Below are 17,687 nucleotides of genomic sequence, written 5' to 3' on the forward strand. Positions count from 1 at the left end.
GTATCACACAACTCAGCTGAAAAATGATCAGATACACTATAGAGTGTATGTTCCCAGCAGTCTCAGACCAACACTCCTTCAGCATTACCATTCACATCCTCTAAGTGGCCATAGGGGAATTTTTAAGACCTATAAGCGGCTCCAGGAAGTAGCATTTTGGCCAGGAATGTGGACTGAGGTAAAACATCATGTCAGGAGTTGTGTGAAATGCCAAACCCTCCGGCATGATAATCAGAAACCTGCAGGAAAACTGCAATCAATTACCACCAACCGTCCAAATGAAATGCTGGGAGTTGATATTATGGGTCCACTACCCCGGAGTACACAGCAAAATGAGTATTTGCTGGTTTTTGTTGATTATTACACCCGATGGGTTGAGTTTTTTCCCATGCGTCATGCTACGGCTCAGAATGTTGCAACAATTTTCAGAAAAGAGATCTTAACCCGTTGGGGAGTCCCAGACTTCATTCTTTCTGACAGAGGCACCCAGTTCGTTTCCTCTGTGTTCAGAGAAGTATGTGAAAATTGGAGTGTTTCCCACAAGTTAACCACTGCGTATCACCCTCAGACCAATATGACGGAACGTGTGAACAGAACTCTTAAAAACATGATTGCGGCATATGTGGATGACAACCACACAAAATGGGATCAGGTTTTACCAGAGTTAAGATTTGCCATGAATTCTGCAATCCAGGAAACCATTGGGGTGACCCCTGCAGAATTACAGCTCGGTAGGAAACTGCAAGGGCCAATGGATAAAATACTTCACGGTCCAAATCTCACTCCTGACGCTTCCTCCTATGATGTGGTTTGTCATGTACAACAACTGCAGTCTCAAGCTAGAGAGAGCAGCAGAAAAGCCCAACATCGACAACTCCGGAACTATAATAAAAAAAGACAAGACATCATTTTCAAAATCAAAGACAGGGTATGGCTTCGAAACTTTCCTCAGTCCAGTGCACAACACAAGTTTAGTGCAAAATTGGCACCTAAATGGAAAGGGCCTTACAGGATTCTGAAACAATTGGGACCTTTGAATTACCGCATAGCGTTGGAGGAAACTGGAGAAGATGTGCGAACTGCACATGTGTGCAATCTCAGGAGGTGTTTTCCAACAGCGGAGGAGTTGGAGGACCAGGCGAAGAGGAGACTTCAGGACCTCTTTCAAGAATCCTCAGATGAGGAGGAGTTCTTGGGTTTTTGATTCTCTTAACAACCATGGGTTGTTTCAGCCAGCGGGGGAGAGTGTGGCAATATCAATATTATCTGTACTGCCCCTTTTATTTTACTTTCACTTTGACACCTCCTTCCCAAACCATACTCTCCACAGGATTGGAGGAGAGGAAAATTAATGAATTGAGTACATGTATATAAGGGCCGGGTTAAACAAGTTGAGAGAAATGTCCGACTGACGAGTAACCTTGTTCTCATTGGAGGCAGTCATTGCGGGTGGAACGTGTGCATTTCCGGGAATCGTGAGGAGGAGGTGGGGCTACCAGGTTAGCCTCACGACAGTTGTCTCTTGGCCTGTGTGTGAAATACTCTGTCAAGTTTTGAATGGGACGGTGGTCTGTACCGTACTCCTAATTCGGTGGCTTGTCGGAGAAGGAATGAAAGTCAAGAGCAAGACGGACTGACGCTGACGATGTCCCAGGGTCACTCTTAACCACCCGTGCTGCCAACCTGGGTCAGTGTTATATTCCCAAGAGACGCATTCAATCATTACATATCCCTGACACACACACACACACACACACTCACACATCACATCCAGCACTCCATACCACAGATTTAACAAGTGTTGATTTGTCTGACTATATTTTTTTTCTTCTTTTCTTTAATTATATTATTAACGTGATTTAAAGAGTACGGATACTTGTTTATTTTGTTAGTGTTTTTTTTTCTCTCTTCTTTTTTTTTATTTATAGAAAATTGTGGTTATCAAAAATACTTTCTTATCTTATTAAAGAAAGTTGTATCCATTATTTATGTGAGTGTAGTTTTTCGGTTTTTGTATGTATGGTTTGTTTTGCTGTCCGCGATGGTAAATCTTTGACAAGTATATACTTGTCTGGCGCCCGAACATTATTGCTTGCTAATATATACATTTTTTTTTGTTGAGGTTTTGGGACTGCGAGTCGACTTAACCCAGTTGTCAGCCGAAAATCATCATCGTTTCAGTGGTCTGGCGGTTAGCGCTCTTACCACCCACGCTGGCGACCCGGGTTCGATTCTCGCCTCTGAAGATTTTTTTTTGTTTTGTTAAAATTGTTATAGTGTTGGGCGACCACCGTTACAAGTGTGACAAGGATTCTGGGGGAACTTTCATTGCTCAGAGGTTGCTCTTTCATAGCTCGAGGGACTTAATGGAGTGCTCAGTCATTGGTAAACTTAGTCGCAGTTGGTTCTCTTTAAATACTTTAGGAGAAATTACACAAAATTACTCAATAGTTGTCTTCAATTAATACACAAAATTACACTGATAAAAAAAGTTCAGCTTGATTTACTTGCAAAATATGATTTATTATGCAGACCAAATAAGACTAGTCTTTGTACAAATGTTACTGTCTGTTGAAAGAAAATTTGCACAAAGTAAACTTAATTTTAGCGTTTCTCTAGTCATTGTGTGGTCCTGGTCAAGGCAATCTCCTTAAAGCGCTGGGTACTGCAGCGCTGGGAAGATGAATCTGTATTTAAACTGGGTCATTAATGTAAGAGAAATGTGAAATTAATTTTGACTTTGGTGCCCTCTAGACTGAGAAAAGATAGAAAATGTAGTTTTGTCTCAAGGGGATGAAAGACAACTATTCCCAGAATGTTTCGCTACCTGTGAGGCCACTCCCAAAGCCACCGCTACTGAATTACTGTGACTGAGTTGGAGATACGACACTACAATTAAAAACTGAACGTGTCTGTTCAATATAATGAGTGAGTCGCCACGCTTGTCACAGCACTAACACTGCAGGAGTCAGATTACATTTTACTGTCATGAATGAGCTCTCGTGATGAGGACTGAGGTAATCGCGACCACGCTCGCAGCATATACATTCACAACATGTGTTCAGTCTGGCGGGTTTTTAGTTCATGCCTTCTGGAAAGCGTAACTTTCATAAAAAAAAATATTTGAGAAGTTAAAACACTTACATTCCTCAGCATAGCTCTCTTTATATGAATGCCTGCAGCTGCGAGCTGAGCTGTGAGAAAGCAAGTTGATTTAAGCAATTTTTAGCGTGGCATGGCTGTTGGTGCCAGACGGGCCGGTCTGAGTACTTCACTTCTGCTCAGTTACTGGGATTTTCATGCACAACCATGTCTAGGGTTTACAAAGAACGGTGTGAAAAGGGAAACACATCCAGTATGCTGCAGTCCTGTGGGCGAAAATGCCTTGTTAATGCTAGAGGTCAGAGGAGAATGGGCCAACTGATTCAAGCTGATAGAAGAGCAACTTTGACTGAAATAACCACTTTACAACTGAGGTATGCAGCAAAGCATTTGTGAAGCCACAACACACACAACGATGAGACGGATGGGCTACAACAGCAACAACACACACAACGATGAGACGTATGGGCTACAACAGCAGAAGACCCCACCGTGGTACCACTCATCTCCACTAAAAATAGGAAAAAGAGGCTACAATTTGCACAAGCTCAGCAAAACTGGACAGTTGAAGACTGGAAAAATTATTCTTAGTCTGATGAGTCTAGATTTCTGTTGAGACATTCAGATGGTAGACTCAGAATTTGGCGTAAACAGAATGAGAACATGGATCCAACATGCCTTGTTACCACTGTGCAGGCTGGTGGTGGTGGTATAATGGTGTGGGGGATGTTTTCTTGGCATGCTGAGTACCACAGCGCCTGAACACAGAGACCTCAATATTTGGCACACAATACACAGTGACAGACAGTAACATTTGATTGATCGGTTTTTAAATACAGCTGGAAAACAGTGACAAATCAACATATTCATGCCCCAGTGCATGATGGGAACACCAGTAAAAAGCTGAGTAGATTTTACTTAATTTTATAATGCTGATATTTAATTTCTATAAACTTGAGTTGAGTACCAATATAGAATGGACTTTGTTTCTGTTTTTTTAATTCTTGCCTGAACTTTTTTCAGGAAGAAATTACATTTGTTTCTTTATATCACATTTTATCAGTGTAGTCAGCTGTTTTATAAAATTATTACCCTAAAGCTTGGCTCGGATCATTTGGTCTTAAAAGAATATATGAGAAAAGTTTGAGTTCATATTGAAAATTCTGACCTTTGGTTCCAGACGCTCTTGCCTTAGCAAGTAACTTAAATCAGGTAATAAATAAAAAAAGTCAAGCTGGAAAGTAATACTTACAAAAAGAAAAATGACAAAAACATAAACTTTATAAAATATTTATAAAATATTATAAAATATATATAATGATTTAAATTGAAAGTCAATTTAAAATATTAATAAATACTATAATAGTATATAAACTGTTTAATTAAATAATACAATAATGATTTGCTCTTAGATTAACAATTGCTGCTTCGCTCATGAATGTGTCTAGGGGAGCTAATGCAGAAGTCAATATTTTCAGTCAATAGCAATTTAATTTTGAACTGTTCCTTAAAAATATATGTATCTAATTTTTCTTCAAAACACTTAGAATAGCCTAAAATGCAAAAGTAATAGATACCACTTTTATTCTAATTATATGGTATTTCTTTATCACTTAAAGCCTTAGTCACTTTCATTACACTGAAATGATGAAGGGCAGGACATTATATTATTTAAAAAAAAAAAAACTTTGTGTTCTACAGAAGAGATAAAGTTAGAAACAACATGAGGGTGAGTAAAAGACTACAATGTAAGTTTAGGGGGTGAACTATCTGTTTAAGCCAAAGGAACAGTTCTCCAAGAATAGAACTCCATTATCTCCCCATTTGATTTTCATTGCAATCAACTAAAATATTAGAGAGACCTTATTGTGATTTGTCTTTCCTGTGGGATATAGTGTCCTCTGTAGATGAACATTTGACTAAAGTCATTTTCACGCTCGCTGTTGATGCAGCTATGTTGTGCCACTCTCCATAATAATTATGACATGATAAGCTTTAAGCAGATTAGCATAAACTCCTTAATGTAATTATCTTTAGTAATGCTATTTACTGAGTTAACACACAGTTTAACGGTGTATTCTAGAAAGGAGCGTATTTTGAGCATATCAAGGCTTCTGTCCACCGTTTGGCCATCTCATATGAGTTCTTGTTTCTCCTCATGAATACTCACAATCGGATTGATGGCCGTTCTGTAGCTCCATTTTGAACAGTCTGTGATATTTGATGGAGTGGATGTGACAGGTGGTAGAGAGCTCTGGATGACAGCTGCCGCTCTGAAGGGAGTCTCTTACACAGATCAGAGAGTGCGTGAGCATGTCCGAGTCGGCGGGACACAATCAAAGGGCCTGGTCACAATCCATGTGTTGTTTAACACACACACTTACACACCTGCTGATCTGCCAAATAAATATAAAATGTTAGTGGTAGTTGCTCAATTGCACTTATGCATACCCACTTTAATCGGTCATTCTGCCACATGGGTTTTCAAAGAACCCAATATGTGTAAGTATGTATTTTAACATAAAATCAAAATATTTATTTATTTATTTATATTTATTTATTTATGATCCCATAATCTTTTTTTTATTATTGTTGTTTAAACATATTCATCAAATGTGCTTTTTCCACCTCTGAAAACCTTTTTAGCTGACATTTACATACGTTAAAGTTAAATAGATAAATAGCCAAACAGCTATTCATGCACTGCGTTAGGCTGCTGTTGTAGGCAATGCCAGGCTTGTGAAATCTTGCAAGTAATTATCACATCAATTTGAATGCTGGCTAATGTTCCTGTAATAAAAATTAAAGCAAAAAGCATTATGCATTAAGGATTTGTTGAGACACTTTCAAGGGTGACCGTTTTCATAAATCATTGGTCACCCTTTTTGTCTGTGGGTTTTGAAAATAGTTAACCAGTCAAAAGTATTAAAAAGAGCTTGTGACTAAACTTTGTATCACAAAGTTTGGACCGTCTCTGCTTGTTTGCAATGCAAGGGTAAGTAAAAATTAGTACAACATTAAGTCTGTAAGTTGTGAGGTTGGGCCTCCTTGGTTTGTACTTGTTTGTTCAGCACGTCCCACTAGGGGTTGCACCGACTAGTTGACTTTAATGCTCTGCCATGATGCTTTAAGCCTGACACCGACTAGTCGCTGGCCTATAGAGGGCGCAACAGGATAAAAAATGTCCATGCAGGGTCTGTTTCCATCAGTTCAAAATGACAAATAAACACGTACTTTAAGATCTCTCCACAAGACATGTTTGATTTTACCATCTGAATGCTCAAAATTGATCGGGAGAATGCCCGCTTATTGTACACATAAGTTAAAGCTACACTGTGTAACTTTTTTAGTTTATTCTTAGCTAAAAACACTTAAAAATATGTGCTCATTAATGCATATTTACTTCTTTCAAGTAATAAAGTATTCTCGTAAGTTTATAATATGCCATTGAAAATACATACGGGTGAGGAGTTTGAATGCGGGTCGTCATGTTACCCCTCCATCTTGAAAGTACATTAGCCAAAGAGGGACATACCTGTTAAATCAAGCTTCGCCCTTCGTGTTTTAACACTCGATGGCACATGGTTGAATGTGAAGAGGGGGGTTGCCATGTTAATCTTGGACTAAATCGGCCACTGTAGGAGTTAAAACGAAATCAGAATTGAGAGGAACAGAAAATATTATTCACCGGATGGTCATATACCTTTTCACCACTAGATGGGGGAAAATATCACACAGTATAGCTTTAATCACCGTTCTAAACTAATGCACCGCTGCATTGTAACGCACACACACACAACGCACACAAAAGCAGTCAGTAGCGCAGAAATGCATGGTCAACACTGTTCTGTGATTTATCAATTAAAAAGCTTAGTTAAACTCACATAACTAAACTCACAGCTTCACTGTTATTAGAGAGACGCTAGCAGATATAATTAATTCACACGCAATCGCTCTATCGCTAATGCATTCATATACATCTAATCTTTATTGTGCTACGTTATCTGTATCTGATACAGAATGAACAGAAATCTGTGAGAAATATAACAACCCAAAAACAAAAGAACTGATACAAAAGTTGTAGGAGCAATGTCCTTATGGGCAGCGCCGTGTCAAATGCCAACGCTGTCCTGTGCACCAAGAAAACCTGTGTTCGCGTCTCAGCTCAAGGTCCAAGAATATTTGTTTATTATTGACATCATCAGCGACTAGTCGACGTCGACTCGACTTTCATCACAAAAATGTTGCCTTTAAAAAAATCGGAAGTCGTTCAAGCCCTACATCACACAGGTGCTCTATTGGATTAAGATCTGGGGAATTTGAAAGCCAAGTCAACACCTCAAACTCATTGTTGGACTCCTTAAACCATTCCTGAAACATTTTAGATTTGTGGCAGGGCGTGTTATCCTGCTGAAAGAGGCCACAGCCAGGAAATACAGTTTCCATGAAAGGGTGTACATGGTCTGCAACAATGCTTAGGTAGGTGGTATGTGACAAAGTAGCATTCACATGGATGGCAGGACCCAAGATTTCCCAACAGAACAATGCCCAAAGCATCACACTGTCTCCATCAGTTTGCCTTCTTCCTATAGTGCATCCTGGTGCCATGTGTTCCCCAGGTAAGTGACGCACGCGGCCATCCGCATGACGTAAAAGAAAATGTGATTCATCAGACCAGCCCACCTTCTTCCATTGCTCCACCGTCCAGTTCTGATGCTCACATGCTCACGTTGGTGCTTATGCCGGTAGACAGGGGTCAGCATGACTGGTCGATGGCTATGTAGCTCCATCTGCAACAAACTGCGATGCACAGTGAATTCTGACACCTTTCTACCAGAACCAGCATTAACATTTTGAGCAATTTGAGGAGGTATCTGATATGTTTGATTGGACCACATGAGCCAGCATTTACTCCCCACGTGCACCAATGAGCCATCACAATTTGGCCCTGGTCAGAATCACTCGAATCCTAATGCTAGCCCACAAAATGTTCACTTGCTGAACAATATTTACCTTTCAGCTGCCATGATAGACTGGGGTGGCAGTGGCTCAGTGGTTCATGTAGGTTGTCTACAAACCAGAAGGTTGGTGGTTCAATCCCCGTTTCCACCTGACCAAGTGTCGAGGTGTCCATGAGCAAGACACCTAACCCCCAGCTGCTCCCGACGAGCTGGATGGCGCCCTACATGGCTGACATCGCCGTCGGTGTATGAATGGGTGAATGTGAGGCAAAATGTAAAGCGCTTTGGATGGCCATAGGGTCTGTTAAAAGCGCTATATAAATGCAGTCCATTTACCATAGAGATCATCAGGGTTATTCACTTCACCTGTCATAATGTTATGCCTGATCACTGTACATAGAAACAGTCCAAACTGTGTGATACAAGATTTAGTCACAAGCTTTTTTTTACACCAATAGAGTAATGTTTTTTATGTATTCGAGTAACAGAGAAGAGGTTTTGTCACTGAGTCAACATATTCTCCGATATTCTCAAAGATTCTGTTAAAAAACAACAACAACAACAAAAAAAAAACACATGAGCTTGATGTTGGTGAAATGTTAACAATATAATGACACATGTAAGTGCCGCAAATATTAACTTTAAAACCATGGTGTTTTTTACATTTCTTGAAAAGTACTATTTGTGGAGATACAAGGATTTTGCCCGACAGTAACCTTTAACTTCAGATTTATAAAACCCAATAAAACCCTGGTGTGACTTTGCATATTTATTTTCTTTTCATTCACTCTGACTCTTTCATTGATTCACTGACACATTCTGAGAGCTTGGCTAAAGTTGTTTGCCTACCAGACTCTCCTCTCCTCCAATCGGCTCTTAGATCCTGCGGTTCTAATTGAAAATAAATTGATCTCCAGGGAGCGACGTGCAAATTTGATGGGCTGGAAAGTCCAGCTACCAACATCACGGATGTTTAATCTTGTCAAGTCCTGGATCGGCAACAAGATTAATTAACCTAATTATAGTTGAATAAAAGCATACGGGAGCACCCACTGCTCATCGCTCTGTCCTGAATATCAAACATGATTGTTCCCACTGATTTTAGATATAATGGTTTGGGAGATTGTTCCAGGATTTTTTCCACCCACTCTTTGTTGCCATGCCCATGAAAACTCTGACAAGTGTTGGACTAGTGTAAATAGCACAAGTTAAGGTGTTAGATGTAGTTGTGGAGCACATGCCCATATCATTGATTAATAAAACAACATATGGGATAGATACACTATATTGCCAAAAGTTTTGGGACGCTTGCACCAAAACCTGGCTAAATTCAAAATCCAAGCTGACTAAACGTTGTACTTTTTAAACTGAAACAAAAGATTACAAAGGCAATATTTATTTGGAATAACAGCAGGAGGTCAAAAATACCAAGAAAAAACAAGAAGAACCACCTCAGGAAGTATGTGATTTAAAATCTACCATTTTTCCTCATGGGCAGCCAGATCTTTTTAAGCCAATCAACCAAGATGTAATTTTGATTTCATGAAAAACATCTTTTGTCAAAGCATTTCTATTTACTCTTGTTTTTGGAGGAAGACTTCAGTTCAAGTGCTTGTTTGCCAGAAGATGTGTCTGTAATTGAGGTGAGGATCCTTTCATTTGCACCTGTTGATTAGATCTACACTGTTCGCAGAATAAAGAACAAATGAATGAGGAATTACACAGACAAAGAACAAGAAATAGAAAGATCATCCTATGCCTTAGCCTGCAAGCTCAGTGCCCTGCGCTGTAACATAACTTTAATTTTCTGCAGTCAAAGCTTCCAGAGATTTTCTAACAGTGAGTAATCTGCGGCCAAAACATCTTTTATCCTCTCACTGCCACATTACAATGGTAAATTATTCAACAGCTTGTTTAGCTCCCACATAATGTATGACCCCTCTCTGTCTTTTTCCCTTTCCAAAAAGACACCTATATCCATTCACTCAAAACAATGCTGGGTTAAAAACAACCCAAGTTGTGTTGGAAATCAACAACACAATTTCTGGGTTTGTCCATTTTCAACCCAAATTGAGTTGTTTTTAACCCAGCATTTTTTTAAAGTGTAGATGTTGACTCTCTTTATGTCTCCCAGTTCTGATGTTTCTTCATAGCACTAGTGATAGAATAATGTTATCATTGTCAATCAGCATTAGAATACACAAGAGCTCCATCTGCTTAACCTACACTACACAGGCCTTTCTGCTTCAATGACAGTCCATTAAATGAGTTTTGCATTATGAGAGTGGATTCCACAGCGATATTGCACATATAGCTATTAAACAGCTAAATGGTGCAGAGTACAAAAGAGCATCAAGGTTGTCTGACAGCGCACACCACTTATGTTTTGCAGTGATCAGAATTTATACGTACAAGAAGATACTATGAAGCATCAATTTTAGTATTTCTCAGAGATTTGACATGACAGTTTGGTCCTGGGTGACAGAGACCCATATACAACAATCCTGGGCCCTGTAAAATTTAGTTCACTTCCAAATGATAACTTCCAATTTCCTGATAATTTACTCACCCATCTCATCCAAGATGTTCATGTCTTTCTTTCTTCAGTCGAAAATGAATTTAAAAAAGATTGTTCCAAGTTTTTTCTTTATAAAATGGACTTCAAAGGCAACCAACCATATATATATATAGTTTTTTAAGGGCACCTATTATGCCAAGATGTCACAAGATGTCTATTTTTACAAGATGTAATACAAGTCTCAGGTGTCCCAGAGTGTGTCTGTGAAGTTTCACATCACAGTGAGTTTCAAATCAAAATTCCAAACAGATAATTCAACATATTATTTTGAAAATGCCAATTTATTTAGAGAAAGATGAGCTGTTTTGTGTGTCTCCTTTAAATGCAAATGAGCAGCTGCTCCCCACCCCGGAGGGCGGAGCCTTCACAACTCATGAACACTGAAACATGATACATCTGTTTGGGTTTGATTAGCATCGTTATGGCGGACACGCTCCCGTGACATTGCAGTTCTTCATCATCATGAAATATTATCATCTGAATGCGTTTGAAAGCCATATCATGCTGAACCTTACAGTCTCTGCTCTCAACTTGAGCACACACAATCGACGCATGCACACAGAGAGCTGGATGTGGGTGCATCTGTGTGTAGGCTATTACACTAGACTAGTTATCTTTCATGCGCTATTGCGATTAAACTGTCAAATACACAGAAGGTTATGTCAGAAACACAAAGAGACATACAAACAATTGGTTATGTCTGTGCACTTTTGCAGCAAGAGCAGAAATCCCATGTGTAAATTAGATCTGTGTAGCATTACTAAAGTGAGAGCAGTGTAATATACAGTACTGGTATATCTGCTGTTAATATGAATCAAACAACAAAAGATGAACAGAAAATCACTCACTGCTCTAGACTGAATTAACTTTTGTAGCTTTATTAAAGCTACACTGTGTAACTTTTTTAGTTTATTCTTAGCTAAAAACACTTAGTTATTTCAAAAAATATATGTGCTCATTAATGTATATTTACTTCTTTCAAGTAATAAAGTATTCTCGTAAGTTTATAATATGCCATTGAAAATACATATGGGTGAGGGGTTCGAATGCCGGTCGCCATGTTGCCCCTCCATCTTGAAAGTACATTAGCCAAAGAGGGACGTACCCATAAATTCAAGCTTCACCTTTCGCGTTTTAACACTCGATGGCACCGTGTCAAATGTGAAGAGGGGGGTTGCCATGTTAATCTTGGACTAAATCGGCCACCGTAGGAGTTAAAACGAAATGAGAATTGAGAGGAATAGAAACTATTATTCACTGGATGGTCATATACCTTTTCACCACTAGATGGGGGAAAATATCACACAGTGTAGCTTTAAGAAGAGATTTTTTACTTAAATGCTCTGGCAAGGAGATAAACACGGCGGAATGTGTACAGCTCTCTGAGGGCGGGGTCTATGCTAATACATCAGTGTCCATCAACACTTGTGGGCGGGGCCTGTGAAATGTGATGTCATTTTAGGAATCCGCAAACGCTTGTTCTGGGACACTGCTTATGATGTATGGGGATAAAAAGAAAATGAGTGGTTGAATTTTTACCATTTATATGGTGGTTTTGTACATACAGTCCTAACACACATTTATGTCCTAACACATATTAAAGTGAATTTTGTATAATATGTCCTTTAACCTCAAATGCTCGTCTTTTCACAACGTATGACGTCATCACGGCGGAAAGGTCACGTCCGTGACGAAGGTGGAAGTACCGACCCAAAGCTGAAAAATCTCATCTTCTCCTCCAGCTTTAAAATAGTCAGACATAGTTGTTTTACCTTTATTTAAAGTGAGGTGCGCAAAAGAGAGGTGCAAAACCCAGAGCCAAACTGGTTATCATCACTTACTTCATCTTCTCGTACTCCTACATGATCGCCATTGTGGATCCAATAGCCGTACCACAGTCACATGAATGTGCTTTGACAAGGGCGGGCGGGTTTTTTTTGTTGAAAATGACAGATCGTTTAAGCCTCTGTTTCGCACAGAGCCTCTGAAGCCATTCAAAGCCCTTTGAACCTGCATTGATTTGGACCTTGAACCCATTGCAATTGAAGTCCATTATGTGGAGCAAATTCCTGGAATGTTTTCCTCAAAAAAAAACATTATTTCTTTTCATTTGGAAGTGAACTAATCCTTTAAGTAAAATGGACTAGACTTGGAGTTGGATTTTTATTATTATTAGTATTTTGACAACTGCAAAGATAAGTACTGAAAACCAGCCAAAACACTCTTAGAATCAAGTTTTTCACATAATCAAATGTCACTCAAATTTTCTTCAAGTATTGTTGGACAGGCTGTTTTTCTTAGAGCTCATTTTCTCAATCTGCACTGCCATTCAATATGGTGATTTTTACCATATGGTTGCCAGCCGTCAACACACAAAACCTCCAATTACAGTCAGTACATCTTGTCCTGCTAGTCTTTAAGTCATTAGTGAGTCCCAGTTTCATGACAATGCAGTTCAGTTACAGTTATCCTCGTGTAGTTTGAGAAAGTCAGATGAAAGCCTTTTATCTGAGCATGCACACAATGAGGTGATTGTTCTCTCGATGTGAGCATTTACCTATGCTTTGTGTAGAGGTTTTTGTTGTTATTGAAAGGTTTTTTTTTTTTTCTTCTTCTTCTTCCAAAACTCGGTTTCATCTGAAATTATGAATATAATGGATGAGGCCACTGTTGCATCATTGCGGACATCACACATAAACTGACTGGAATGAATAATTCAGTATTTGTCTTGAGGTTCATCACACTTTTCCAATTCAAGATGAATAAATGTATGTTTGTGGTGTTAAGTTACAAAACCAATTATGCACACATATGTAAATAAATACACATTCTATGCTTTAACGCAGCTCATATGTTGCAGTATACTGAAATAATTACAACATACAGTGCCGCTTGAACGTTTGTGAACCCCTTGCAGAATCGGAGAAAATGGAAATAATTTTAACAAAAAAATAGGGATTTCCTATTCCCCCCCCCCCCCGCTGAACTTATAAAAATGTACCCTGTTCAAAAGTTTATGAACCATTGACTTGTAATACTGTGTCTTTCCCTGCTGTTTTTTGTTGTTGTTTTTGTTTGTATGTTTGTTTAGTGATGGTTGTTCTTGCATCAATATCTCTTGTTAATTCCTTCTGGAGCTTAATTGAATGTTTGAACCTTTTTTAATAGTTGTGTTTGAATCCCTCAGTTGTCCTCAGCATGAAAAGATGGCTCTCAAAATCATACAGTCACTGCTGGAAAGGGTTCAACTATGCAAAAGATGCTGGAAAACTGAAAACTTTTCAGTACCTGGAGAATTTTTCTGAAGAACGTTGGGCAGTTTAACTGCTCAGGACAAACGAAGTACACAAGAACAACCATCTCTGTCTGTCTGTCTGTCTGTCTGTCTGACTGTCTATCTGTCTATCTGTCTATATATATATATATATATATATATATATATATATATATATATATATATATATATATATATATATACACATATATACATACATACATACATACATATACACTCACCTAAAGGATTATTAGGAACACCATACTAATACTGTGTTTGACCCCCTTTCGCCTTCAGAACTGCCTTAATTCTATGTGGCATTGATTCAACAAGGTGTTGAAAGCATTCTTTAGTAATGCTTTCTTTAGAAGTTGGCCCATATTGATAGGATAGCATCTTGCAGTTGATGGAGATTTGTGGGATGCTTCCACTTCCAGGGCACGAAGCTCCCATTTCACCACATCCCAAAGATGCTCTATTGCGTTGAGTTTTGGTGACTGTGGGGGCCATTTTAGTACAGTGAACTCATTGTCATGTTCAAGAAACCAATTTAAAATGATTCAAGCTTTGTGATATGGTGCATTATCCTGCTGGAAAAGCCATCAGAGGATGGGTACATGGTGGTCATAAAGGGATGGACATGGTCAGAAACAATGCTCAGGTAGACTGTGGCATTTAAACGATGCCCAATTGGCACTAAGGGGCCTAAAGTGTGCCAAGAAAACATCCCCCACACCATTACACCACCACCAGCAGCAGCCTGTACAGTGGTAACAAGGCATGATGGATCAATGTTCTCATTCTGTTTATGCCAAATTCTACCATCTACCATCTGACTGTCTCAACAGAAATCGAGACTCTTCAGACCAGGCAACATTTTTCCAGTCTTCAACTGTCCAATTTTGGTGAACTTGTGCCAATTGTAGCCTTTTTTCCTATTTCTAGTGGAGATGAGTGGTACCCGGTAGGATCTTCTGCTGTTGGTCTGGGGTCTTCACAAATGCTTTGCTGCATACCTCAGTTGTAACGAGTGGTTATTTCAGTCAAAGTTGCTCTTCTATCAGCTTGAATCAGTTGGCCCATTCTCCTCTGACCTCTATTATCAACGAGGCATTTTTGCACACAGGACTGCCGCATACTGGATGTTTTTCCCTTTTCACACCATTCTTTGTAAACCCTAGAAATGGTTGTGCATGAAAATCCCAGTAACTGAGCAGATTGTGAAGTACTCAGACCAGCCAGTCTGGCACCAACAACCATGCCACGCTCAAAATTGCTTAAATCACCTTTCTTTCCCATTCTGACATTCAGTTTGGAGTTCAGGAGATTGTCTTGACCAGGACCACACCCCTAAATGCATTGAAGCAACTGCCATGTGATTGGTTGATTAGATAATCGCATTAATGAGAAATTGAACAGGTGTTCCTAATAATCCTGTAGGTAATATATCAGCCGTTGAACATCCAGGTAATGACAGTATTAAATGGGATAATTTTTTATAAATTCTGCAATTTTCTTTTGTCTTGTGGACTATATGTAAACATATTTTAAGTAAAACTCCTTATTCAGGACAGTAGCCTTTTAAATAAATAAAAAAAGTAATTTTTTTGTTAAAATGATTCACATTTTCACATATTTTGCGAGAGGTTCACAAACTTTCAAGCAGCAATGTGTAAAGATTGCGAAGGTCTTAAAGTGAGGTGCGCAAAACACTATATATCACCTGACTAAAACCCAGAGCCAAACTGGTTATCATCACTTACTTCATCTTCTCGTACTCCTACATGATCGCCATTGTGGCTCCAATAGCCGTACCACAGTCACATGAATGTGCTTTGACAAACTGAGCAACTGGGGTGTAGATAGGTTAAATGACTTGCCATGGGGGTTGAGGAGGAAACCATCACTTCACTGCGGTAATGAAGGTAAAAGATGGTTTGTCCTGCCACCTTAAGGGCCAAGACATTAGTTCCCACTCGCTCCAGATTTACAGACACACACTAAGTAATTGATAGCCCCGAGAACCTTGGCCGCATTACCATAAAGGTTTCATAAAAAGGCAGAATATTAGTGTTTGGTTATGAAATTCAAATGAGCCAATGCAATATAGATGGCAGATATTGATAATATGAGATAATTGACCAGCGCTGGATATCAGAGGAATAAGATGAGATTCATATTGAAGTTCAGTAAATTATGCATCCGTGCTCAAAATGAGAGGACATGACGGATGAGTCTGGAGAAGAAGGCCTGTGCTGGAGTTCAGCTAAAGGTGCACTGCATAATTTTTCCCTTGTTATACATAAACTAAAAGTTTTATACATAAATTAATAAACAGTACTTTTGTAAAATATGTTTGAAAATAGTGTACACTCACATGAGATGAAGTCTCCAGTCTATATGCAGACGGGAAAAAAAAGTTTTATTTTAGTCCATGAGGAGGATTATATCCCTCTTACTGGATACTTATTCGCAGTTAACCTGTGATTCATATATTTTATGAGCATATTACACTTTTAAAATATGCTAAAAACAGCATATGTTTGTTAGGTAAACAAACTCGATTCCAAAAAAGATGGGACACTGTAAAAAATGTGAATAAAAACAGAGTGCAATGATGTGGAAGTTCCATGCAATGATATGGAAACATGAGTTAATTTTATTTTTAAAAAGATAGGACAAGGCCATGTTTACCACTGTGTGGCATCCCCTCTTCTTTTTATAACAGTCTGCAAATATCTGGAAACTGAGGAGACACGTTGCTCAAGTTTAGGAATAGTTTGTTGTTGTTGTTGTTGTTGTTGTTGTTGTTGTTGTTGTTGTTGTTGTTTCTCCAAAGGGTATTAGAGGAACACTGTCATATCCTATCTTTAATCATTGATTTCAAGACTGCTATTATTTAGAATTTTTTTCAAACCGAAATGAAAGCCTTCAACTTTAAACATTACAGACATATTCCTTAAAAAAAAAAGCATTTGAAAGTTCAGTTAGCTTGCTTATCATCTTAGACTAATTTGATAGATTTTATGGAAATAACTATGAGTTGAGGCATAGTTCAAAAATGGATTTTGAAAACTAACTTGCATCTCCATGTTGTTGTTGTTTTTTCCACACAGTTGGAATCATAAGAAAACAATACAGACATGTAACAAATAATGCATAGCCCTATATAATGCAAAGTATTGTAATCAGTATTGTAACTGATTATGTTAAAGCCTTTTACTGGCTATTTTACAGTTTTTTTTACCATATAAAACAGCATTGTTTGTACACTGTTCCTCATCTCTTCATCACAACAGTCCAGGTACCTAAGTCAGCTCTTTTAAATGCCAAAACTTCACTCTGCCATCTCTTTTAAACAAAACAATCTATTTACCACCTGATTTCTGTAGGAGGTAATAGACCTACTTAAATTGTGAATCTACAATGAGCATAATTTACATAAAACGTCTGCAAAAAAACATTACATTGCCTCAATCCAATCACAGTTCTGTGCATTTAGTGCCAGTTTAAACTGGATTGTTGGAGATTAGCATTAGAATAAGACGCAGGTTTTTGCACTGAAATTAAAAGTGTTTTGTAAATTTGCCTCTCAAGGTTCATAAATCAATTGTGTTTCATTCTGAATGTTCTATGCAACCTTGTGCTATAATCGCCAAAGCTAATAATGAATTGATCCAGAAAGGGAGACTTAGCATAATGGCTAAATTAATAATTCATATGCACAGACTGTTGGAATTAGAGATCAGGGCCTGCTGAGAGAGTTTGT

The 17,687-nt window shown here is 38.5% G+C and overlaps 1 long non-coding RNA gene across 1 annotated transcript in view; it reads right to left on the reverse strand.

The window, feature by feature from the left end:
* Positions 1-4,800: 4,800 nt before the first annotated feature.
* The window catches only part of LOC137058873 (uncharacterized), a 74,692-nt gene continuing 61,805 nt past the window's right edge, over positions 4,801-17,687 (reverse strand). Inside the window, exon 3 of the long non-coding RNA XR_010900873.1 lies at positions 4,801-5,498. This is a non-coding gene — a long non-coding RNA (uncharacterized lncRNA). The remainder of the gene's footprint in view (positions 5,499-17,687) is intronic.

Source organism: Pseudorasbora parva, chromosome 22, assembly GCF_024679245.1.
Source record: "Pseudorasbora parva isolate DD20220531a chromosome 22, ASM2467924v1, whole genome shotgun sequence".
Lineage (NCBI taxonomy): Eukaryota > Metazoa > Chordata > Actinopteri > Cypriniformes > Gobionidae > Pseudorasbora > Pseudorasbora parva.